Source organism: Gasterosteus aculeatus, chromosome 16 (assembly GCF_964276395.1).
Source record: "Gasterosteus aculeatus chromosome 16, fGasAcu3.hap1.1, whole genome shotgun sequence".
NCBI lineage: Eukaryota > Metazoa > Chordata > Actinopteri > Perciformes > Gasterosteidae > Gasterosteus > Gasterosteus aculeatus.
This window is the reverse complement of record NC_135704.1, coordinates 5,677,077-5,688,077: the sequence shown is the minus strand read 5'-3', so window position 1 is coordinate 5,688,077 and position 11,001 is coordinate 5,677,077. Positions and strand designations below refer to the sequence as shown.

At 39.6% G+C, this 11,001-nt stretch overlaps 1 long non-coding RNA gene across 1 annotated transcript; it reads right to left on the bottom strand.

Moving 5' to 3' along the window:
• Positions 1-2,678: 2,678 nt before the first annotated feature.
• LOC144388852 (uncharacterized) lies at positions 2,679-10,222 on the bottom strand. Its single transcript, XR_013453118.1, has 3 exons — positions 10,089-10,222; positions 6,687-6,823; positions 2,679-4,465 (listed from the first exon to the last, which is right to left on the bottom strand). It is a non-coding gene; the product is annotated as an uncharacterized LOC144388852 (long non-coding RNA).
• Positions 10,223-11,001: the final 779 nt, after the last annotated feature.

Here is an 11,001-nt window from a genome sequence, read left to right as displayed (position 1 = left end):
TGACGTTCAGAGGTATAATATATGGAATGTGTATAATCATACAACATAATACGTCATTAAAAGACAAATCACACATCCTCACAAGCTAAATATCCATTCAAAGGTCTACGGTATAATCTATTTATGTGAATGGCATTAGGCCACTTAGTTAACCTATTCAGAAACAACACTACTTCTAAACTGATGTTTAACATTTTACAATTATAATTTTATCTGCACATGTGTCACACTACCCATTTCTATATCATTTTATTGAAAGCTCTTTCCAGAAGATTTGACAGCAATGTGGCAATTACGCGCTGAAGGGCAGTAATTGTCAGCATGGCATGCTGCTTTGATTCATGCCTGTTGCATAATTCCACATTTCTCTGTGGAAAGAAACACTTTTCTTTACGTACCTAAGTCACTTCTAGCAGACATTCTTCAGTGGATGGAGCACTAACAGCTGTCCTGATACACAACGAGCGATGTCACAGCCTGAAGAGAGGAAACTGAAATTGTTTGTGTTCTCTCTTCAACATGACTCTATGGGTTATTTATTCAAAAGGAGTGTATTCTTTAGCAGGTTTAGGGTTACTGTTCATGCTGACTGGACATCCGTGTTGATTGTGACTGTTGAAAATTGTTGGGAGTGGAGCCCGTAAGCAAAACTCTTTTCCAACAAGCTTTTTTCAAACAAACGACACATTGATCGACATGTTCGCTAACACACAGATTTATTCTCTCAATTAGGAAAAAATTGAAAGCCTCTGATGTTTTCTCTTCGGCATCACATCCAGATAGAAAGAAGTGCTGTGCTCACAGTTGTAAACAGTAATGACTTCTTTTTTCAATAACAATGTGAAATTTACGATGTGAAATTTAGGAATGACACTTGTGTCCCTTCACTGGGGTTGGATGGCGTTTCTCTACGTCTTACGTTGGCTTGGTGGAAGTGTTGGTGACGGTGTTTAAACTCAAGGGCTGTGAGTTTTAGCAAAGTAGCTGTCCTGACATAATTCATTTTTAGATGAAAAAACTAATTGCCCCTCGTCTTGATTTATCGCAGCAAAGATGTCATGAAAAAAGGATGAATATAGCGGTAACGGCTCCGAAGTTGACTTTCGTACGTTACAGCAAGCTATCTACTGGCTTACATTGAGAAATGGGAAATTTGGCTTGTGAATTAATCAGGCTGGTTTCTTGCTGCACTGGTCGCCGAGGCCAAGCCAGGTGTTGAAGGTCAGTAAAACCTTATAACTGCTATTGTCTTCTCAGCCCTCAAATCAGTCCCTCTGCCAGTGGCCATAGTGCCAACTTGGAAGAGGAACAAAAAGGCCTGACAGAAAACAATGTGGGTGTTTTTATACCAGACAAATAGAGAATAGGAGCATGTGGTTGAGGCAGCTTTGAAGTGGGCCGAGTAAGGATCAATGTACAAATCACTTCTGCCAAAGTAATGAAATTAGTTTCCCAACACAAAGCCAGTAGTATTCTCAGTCCTCGATGTGGTTAGTGGGCTTAAATGTCAGGAGGCTGTGGTCCAACAAAAAAGAATTACTCAATCAACTAACCAACATTATTGAAGGATATTACATTAGTGGCTGTAAATCATAATGCACATGTGACACAATGACCAGGAAGTGAACAAGATTCTGGTGTCATCACAAACAGAACTAAATGTCTGCTAAGCGTGTTAACTGGTGTCTCTCAGCCACCACGTTGACGGTAATGGTTTAAAACAAATGTCCTCGTTAAAGCCTTCAATTTTGCACTAATCCATTTTGTATACTCATCCGTTTCTATTATCTGCACCTTCCGTTTATTACCAGCCATCAAGGAGGCAGTCGGCTGAAAGTCACCAGTTAACACGTTTAGTCAACACTGAGTCACTGTGACTTTCCATCGTAGTGATGACGTCCAGACTTCTAGATTGTCAGTGTGCGGCGTTGCTCTTGCCTCTAAAATAACCCAAATTAACAAGGAATCACTATGAATGATACTGTGATGTATAAACGATTGTTGGTGGTTGCACGTGTGGCAATATGTGTATTGATCTTGCCCTCATGCAAAAGGTTCAAATAATGTCTGTGGTTACGATATTCTTCTACCAAATGACACATGAATCATTGTGCTCAAGTATTTATACTGGAAAATAGCGGATGAGCCACAGACGGCGTCATTTGCCACCCGGCGAGGATTCATCTCTCCTGAAAACTTATGTGCGAAATCGTTACATTTTTGATCTCAGATTTAGTTTTTCATGAAATGTTGAGCTCCACATGAAATGTGCCATGTGCCCATAATTACTGTGCAACTGGTTTCTATCTAGTGGAGACAAACAACAATCTCACAGATGTTGTCCCCTGGGAGGCTCGCTCTTTTGATCAAGGTTTTATTTTGCCTTCACATTTTTCATTATTTTATAGACTGAGATTGTTGTTTATTTCATAGGTAATTCTTTGACAGTTGTGCGAGGTGTGCTGGTGCTGGACCGGCTACTCAGTTTTTGTTAGCCAAGTTGTATCATCTATGAGCATTTGTAGGGAAACACAATATTTAATTTTGTCGATATGCCACATCCAGGCAACAGGCGGTAAAAAGAACAGCCATTACAGGATATTAAAAAGGTACACAATGATGGTAAACATGACTAAAACCACGGATAAAGAATTTGCAGCAGGTGAAAAACGTACTTCCAATCTTTTATTATACTCATCTTTATAAGCAACTTTTGAATTTCCTTATAAAGTAATAGAATATAAAGTGCAGGAGAAGTTTCCTTTATAAATCATACTGTGTTGAATACATTTACATACAGTACACAGTGGTTGTTTTACTCTATATTTAATGATTCAATAATTAAACATACCTTTGGCTTTATAAGTGATTGAAACTGTTCAAAAAATGAATACTTAATAATTAGCATACAAATAATAAATGTCCATTACACTTTACCGCTGTAAGCCGTGTAACATGTATTATTCAAATCAAATCTCAATGAAAATATGGCACAAAATGCCTAATAAAAGATTTGGAATTGATTTTTAAAAGCGTCCCAGATAACAACGATTCTCTATCTCATATGAAACAACTCAGCCATAAAATGATGCCATTCAGCAAGCTATTATACTCTAATCAGCACAGAGGAGTCTTCTAACCAGTGTAAAACTCACTTTAAATTTAAAAAAAGAGAGATATTACCGGTGGCTGTGAATGCATCCGTTGAGGTCTTTTTTTTTTGGGAACAAAACATTTCCTTCAGTGGTTGGCATATTGTTTAGCAATGAACCATCTTTCATACCCGGTAAGTTTGACTTCATCTTTATCGGGTGTGTGTGTGTTTGTCTCTGTGGAAGGTCACCTACATAATTTCGTCGCTTATTAGAATTGATGGTTAGATATCGCATATTCCTCGCTAATGATTGCTGATGTCAATGTGCAATTTTGCAAAAAGAAAAATTCTGGTGAGATCAGGAGCATGCAACTTTCTTGCTCTTTAAATCCAACCCATACTAGTTCCACACTTTCGCAGTGCATCAACTTTTTGTGATGCACTGCGTGTCAAACATGGACACATTTGACATTCAACACTTCGTTAGCATTTTTAGATTAAGGCCACAAAAATGGGAAAAATTGCACAGATACCTAGAAAGACAAATAGAAAGGACATGAACATTGTCCTCCCTTGTAAAAGCCATGCATGGCCATCCTTTTTCTCGGATTTTGTTCTGAGTACTTGCTCTAAGCGTCTAGATTTCCAGGCCAGCTACATGGAATCCTAATGTGTCTTGTACAGATGTGCTAAAGGTTGCCGTTTGCGTCGGTATCGGAAGGCGACGGCCGTGACATTGTGTCGGAATTTGAATCCCTGTTTTGCCGTTTGATATTCTAATTGTATCGTGCACTCTTAGTCTGCAACGGTTTAGTACCAACTATTTATTTCAATCTAATCATTTAAATAGCAAAATAATTAGAAATATCTATTTGCATTTTCTTTGGACTTTTTTCTGGCAATCATAATTTGCATAACATTTGGGTGTAAAGTTTATTTCTGTTTGATATGAACCAGATGTGTGCCTGTTGTAATGCTTATGGACAGAATAAATACATTCCTTCATGTGTGGATCTTTCTTTGTCTTCACAACTGGTTTGAATTAGCGTCATTAACTGGAGACAATGAACAGTGATGTGAAATTCATGATTACTGAGTCCTTACATTTAATCAATCAATATGCGAATAAACATGACCTCATTAGACTAACATTACCCAAGGGACACAATATGGTTAGACCTCATGGACATGGTCAGGGGACCCGCATGTTTTACTGAGCAGAAATGGGAGTTGATTGTGAAAGTCAAAGGTGACTGGGTTCCATCATAAAGCGCTGAAACGTTTCGGAGGTCTCAGGCGCCCACATCATTTAAACGTAGGACGTGTCTGATGAGGCCTGACAGACTGCGGTTATTCCAGTGGGCTGAATTCCTATTGTTGCCAAGACAGATGTGGAGAGAGTTAAACGCAAACATATGGCCTGTAAACCACACACACACACATGCAGTGACATACGTACTGACACATTCATTCTTGAGTGCACGCAACCCGTGGTTTCAAAGGGACGGGGAAACGGCCGTCCTGCTGTGCTGACCCCCCCCCCTGTACCCCCGACCCCCAGCTGCTCCTCTGGGAACAGGATATATGGTTCCCTGGACTGGCCGGTTGTTCACCTCCTGTCAACGTGTTCTCCTCACATGTAAATCACACGCCCCTTGTGTTCCTGTGGAGCGGAACTAAAGAGACTGACGTGGAAAATCGTAAAGAGGAGAAGGTGGGCGTCCGAAACTGGATTGAAGCTGATGGAGGAAGCTGAAAGCGTGGGCACAATGGCAGGTGATATAACTCATAGAATCATTTCTTTTTGAATAATTTCTGTCAAATTAACTGAATGTATCTTGTACATATTTTACGTTGTTCATGCTGTAGACATGACATCCATTGCATCTTGGGAGAGGGGTCCCTCCTCAGCCGTTCTCCCTGGAGTTTCTTCCTTTTTTCTCCCCGTTGAAGGTTTTATCTTGTTTTTCCTGTGCCGATGTGAGGGATTCGGGTCGGAGGATGTCGGATGTGTACAGACTGCGAAGCCCACAATTTGTCATTTGTGAACTTGGGCTATGCAAAATAAAATAAATTGAAATGAATTGAACTAAAGGAATATGTAACATGTTGTGCAGAGTGGGGGTGGGGTGTCAACAAGGATGAAGTAGACTTGGTGATGAGAAGGATCCAGATGAGGCTGTGCAAGCATGTGAAACAAGATCATCTGGAAGTCCTTTGTATCAGGCAGAGGTTGAAGCTCGGGAGATCATTACCAACACAAAAGAAAGGCTGAGCGAATCTTCCAATTTACACTTCAGGATAAGTCGGTTTCTTACCAAAGTATGGAGAACTGTGTGCAAAGAGCAGTTGATACCTCCACAACACACTGAGGCCACTACTTATGAGATATTTCATCAACATGCATGAACAACTAAATTAATTGCTTAAATAAATTTACCAAAATACTTTTTTTTTTTTAAATCTCCTTTTCCGTTCAGTGATCAAGCCCCAATAATGCAGAACTGTTGAATGCATTCATTTTTATGTTTAGAGTGATACATCTAAACAACATCCGTGGATCGTGTGGTGGAAATATACAGATAGGTAGTGGAGGGAGATTTTCAAAATGCTTAGTCTTAATTAGTGAAGTATTGCACACATTGCTAGGGCTCAACAACCCAAGAGAAACTCAAGAAATTTCACTTGTTATTCCCCATCGTTGTTATTTCAATTCATATAAGATGGGGTTTTAGGTCACACCAACACATTACTGTCATTTTAGTCAAAGGTAAGTAGAGGTAACGGGAAAGTTCTTTTCCTGTCCAAGAGCTCTACATGTTTCTTCTGGCTGAGAATTTCTTCTCCTTCCAGAAAACAAAGTTGTCCACAGACCTCTAGCTGCCCCATGCATGTTAGAATAGTGCTTCACTTCCTGTCTTTCAGAGATTGTCTGGGAAGTATTCTAATGTACACTGACTGTTTAGAGCAGCTGGTCTAAAAGCATATTCCAGTTTATCTCTAAACTGTAAAACCACTGCGGTAATGATGCTGATTCAGATCTCAGTCTCTCACACTTTTACCAGGTGACGTCAGTTAGGTCCCTGAGGGTTCAGGGGTCAGTGTTTAGACAGAATCATAAAAGCATTCCTAACAGCTTTAAATTGTTTCTTTTCAGGCATTGCACAACAGCAGAAGGAGCTGACTGCTAAAAGTCTATGGAAGGTCTATGGAAGGGTTTGCAGAGGTATGGATGAGCCGGCCGCGGTCTCAGACAAGCCCTAAGCTGAATGTTGCTGACGGATGGAGGAGCCAGGCACCAGTGCTGAGAGGAACGTGATGACGACGTAGGACGGATGGATGCATGGACGGACGGCGTAGGAATTGTGAGAAGGAGGACATAAATAACAGTATTTAGGCTTATAAATTATATTGGCTTTTACCATTTCTATGTACAGAACCCTGCCTGTTTTTGACCACGTCTGAAAATAAACCTTGTACTTCGGTCTACCAGATCATGCACTTGAGTCATCCTGTTGCTAGCCTTTTCCCTGTAGTGGAACATCATTTATTAATTTATAGAAACACAGTTTTTCTGTAAAGATGAACTTACCCTTCACTTCAGGTCTCAACAACTTATTTTTCTGACTGCCCAAAAACAGTCATCTTATCGGACACCTCAAGCATCCCATCAGGTGTTGGAATCTCAGGCAGCAAAATCTACAAATGACTACGGCTTGTATGCTTTAGCTGCATTAGAGATAAGGAAAAGGAAGGACAAAAACAAGGATTCAAAAGCCAGGAAAGGCCAGGGGTACCAAAAGATTTTAAACCAGAAAAATGTTTTCGAAAAGATAGTTGAGAAACAAGTGGCTCGTGGATTCTGAGCTTAAATATTGACACCATCATTCCAATGAGGCCATCAAAAATGTGCTAATGTCAAAAACAAAAAGGTCTGGTGAAAATGTTGTATGTGTACAGACTGTGAAGCCCTCTGAGGCAAATTTGTAATTTGCGATTTTGGGCTATGCGAAATAAAATGAATTGAAAGTTGTTGTTTTTTTGCTGCGTTGGTTCTTGTAAGAAACATTTTGAATAGTCAGCCCAGCCAGGTCCAACTTTATATTTTTTAAGTATTGAATCTGAAGCAATAACAGTTTGTCATAATTCCTGCACAAACTCATTATCAATGCATTAATCAAAGCATTACTGAAGGTTTATTCAACACCAATATTGACATTTTTGAAAATTCTGAAATTTTACCAGGATAAAGAAAACATTTGAAATGTCAGACCGTCATTGTAACATTTGACTCTTAGTTAAAAGGCTTTTTTTAATACATTCCTGTAATGGTTTAAATCACATATGTCAGAGTCAAGGCCCGCGGGCCACATCCGGCCCGCGAGAAGGTTTTTTACGGCCCCTGGGATGATCTTGATTTATTATTAGAACCGGCCCGCAGACCACAGCAAGCCGGCAGCCCGCAGATCTTTTACACGCACCAATACTACATTTCCCACAATGCAACGGTGACGCACCGAGCAGTAGGCTGCTTCATTTCAATATTTATTGGCACAGCAGTTGTCAGCATCACAGTAAAATTAACTTTCAGATACCCATCAAAAATGGCAAAACGGAAGGTGGACACTGAGAACCGGGGGTTTCAAACAAGGTGGGAGTCGGAGTATTTGTTCACGGAGGTAGCTGGAAAACCTGTGTGTCTTCTGTGTGGAGAAAGTGTGGCGGTACTGAAAGAGTATAATCTGAGACGACATTATGAAACGAAACACGACACGACAAAAACAAGAATATGGACATGGAACAAAGGCTACAAAAGGCAGAGGAATTAAAACGAGGCCTCAAATCTCGACAGGCTCTGTTCAAAAAAGCCAAATCACAAGGCCAGGCTGCTGTCAATGCCAGTTTTATTTTGGCAGAAGAGATCGCTAAATCAGCCCGGCGTTCCCGAGCGCACAGTTGGCTGATAAAATAGGTATGCTTGCCGCTGACTTTCGACGCCGATTTGCTGACTTTGAAGCACAAAAAAGCAGGTTGGAACTGCTCGGTAACCCATTTGCTGTTGACGTGGAAAGCTCACCACCAAACTTCCGAATGGAGTTGATTGACCTCCAATGCAATGATGCACTGAGGGCAAAATATGCGGCAGTGGGTGCTGCGGAGTTCGCCCGTTTCCTCCCCGACACAATGCCCCAGCTGCGCATCCAGGCTGCTCAAACGTTGTCTATGTTTGGCAGCACATACCTGTGTGAACAACTGTTTTCTTTGATGAACTTGAACAAAACATCACACAGAAGTCGACTTACTGCTGAACACCTCCACTCAATTCTGAGGATTTCCTCAGCTCAGAGCCTTACCCTGAACATTGATGAACTTGTGGAAAAGATGGGACACCACCAAGTATCACCCTCAACCTCAAACAAGTGAACATTACTGTGCAATCACATATTTAGAGTTTTTACTCAGTTCAAGTTTAAAAGTTAAAGTTTAATATTTGTTTTCACTGCATGTTACTTCTCCTTAAACAAAGTGTTGTTTTTGATTAATAGATTTTTGCACTTTATTTTATTCTATTTCAATCCAATTATATTTTAAAAATATTTCAGTTGAGTGGATGATAGAAAATTGCTATTATTGTTTTTTTCTTTGAAGTAAATTTAGCCCACTTTTGCTAAAATAGAAAATATAGGCTACTGATGGTGCCTTGAATACCGGTTTCTTTCATTTAATGTTCATGTTATGGGGATTTTTATATAAAGGAAATTTGTCTTTAGTGTCTGTTGAAAATTAAAGATTACTGACAGAGCCATAAGAAAATATTGCTTTATTTATCTGATCATATTGGAATATATTTGTTAGGTTTTCAGTAGGTTCAATTAGGTTCACTAGACTATATGCGTCATTTAAAAATTTTTCAATGAACATTCGAACAGTCCGGCCCTCGGCTTGTAGCTAAATTTTTTATTTGGCCCTCCGTCCATTTGACTTTGACACCCCTGGTTTAAATAGTGACCCTCTTTGATAGTTAGTAGTTGTTGAGTTGCTTAGGAGGTTGATGTATAATTTATAAAAATGTTTCTTAAAATAACAGGTTTGACTAACTGGTGAAATATCATTTTGGTTTTTTTTTCCAGATGATGTAATACTTGGATGAATGAGCTGCTGCTTCACTTGACGTGGAGGTCGACAGGTTTCTTCCAATATGTTTGACAAATGAGAACAAGCCTTCATACTTGACTTTGTTCCTGTGAAAGTGGACAGACTTAAACAGTGGTGTGATAACCATCAGAGTGAGCTGTTGGGGATAGCGTAAGCCTTTTATATTTTCCTTTTACTCTGGGAATGCTCATTGTGGACATAAATACACACCGCTGCTTTTAAATGGGTTAATTAAGACTGTATCATTGGCAGCAGTTGATAGCATGAAAGCAGCCATCACTCTAATTAAAGTGCTTAAAGCCTTGCATTTGCCAGCCGAATCACACTACCATTATTAGTTTTTTCAGCATTTCTGCTGAGCACTCCACTGTTTGTTGTGTGATGTTTCAATCTGCATCTCCTGTTCTTATTACTGTTTTGGGAATAAATTGTTCTAGCTCTGGTATACATTTCTGTCAGTTTTATAACCCAATTCAGCATGAGAAACTGAAAATAATTGCGGGCCATAACATCCCCATAAAGCGCATCCGGATAGATTGTGTTGATTTGCTACTTGTTTCCATAATCCTCTTTTTTTCCACAGAAAATCATATATTCATAAGCAGCATTTCAGTCGTACAACAATGGTTTCATTATTTTTTTTCAACAGTAAAAAAATGAAGACACCCAAAATGAAATGAAGGCAAATTTATAAATGATGATATTTGTTTAAAATGAAAGAAATACGATTACGTTAGCTAACACTAGCCAATTAGCTATCCTCACATATAAGGAATCGATTCCAATATCGTGCATGAGTGCAGTCTATTCTATACAAGGCAGTGATGGCCCTTTGTACCTGGTGCCTCAGCTGAAATCCTTTTATGAATAGTTCTGGAAATATCATCGTACAGCGCCATGTCTGTCCCAGACTGGGAAGATGACAAGGCAGGAACCAGGATGAAGATGTTAGCGACTGAACATGATGCAGCTGCCTCTGGACAAACAGAATTGAAAATGAGGAGATGGCAGCATATTGATTCTACAGAGAACTTAAACTCCCCTTGAAGATATAGAAAACAGCCAAACTATATCTAAATCCCCATTGATGCCGAGGTGAGGAGGTCTGGGGAAACCCTTACATGGAAACCAGAGGGTGTAGCTCTTTACAAAGGAAATATGTAAGCCTATTTGTGAGGCCTTTTCAGTCAACAAGTGCCACGTGTATTGTCTTTCTCACCTGCTGTAGCACCATTCAGATTTGCACTTAGTTACCCAGAGACAACACTCACTGACTGTAAGAAGAATATTTATTTTCGAGTTAAGTTTCAAGTTATGTTTTTTTTCCCCCCCATTCAACCTCAAAGATCAATGCACTCACAAATGTGCTCTACCTATCTGTCTATAACAGGCTGTGGTGAACAGAAGATATCTACCAGAAGGAAGGGAGCTACACTGTATTCATATGTCTTCAAGCAATTTGGGTAATTCTTTCTTTAGTTTCTTTCACTGCCAATCAAATAAATATATTGTGATATTACCTTTCAAAAGGGACTCAGATAGCTCTCTGTTGATAATCTGCTCTGCTCACCTTTGCCTGTGGATAGATGAACACGTGGTTTTATCCACAGATCCTGGTAAACACGGATTCCAGGAAGAGAAACCCAGAAAGGTAAAAGTCCAAAAGAAGTGGAGTAAATAAGTTAAAATTTGACATTAGCATTGCTTTCATTTGCAGACATCTGAGGAGTGTTTTAAACAGAGTGTAAGCA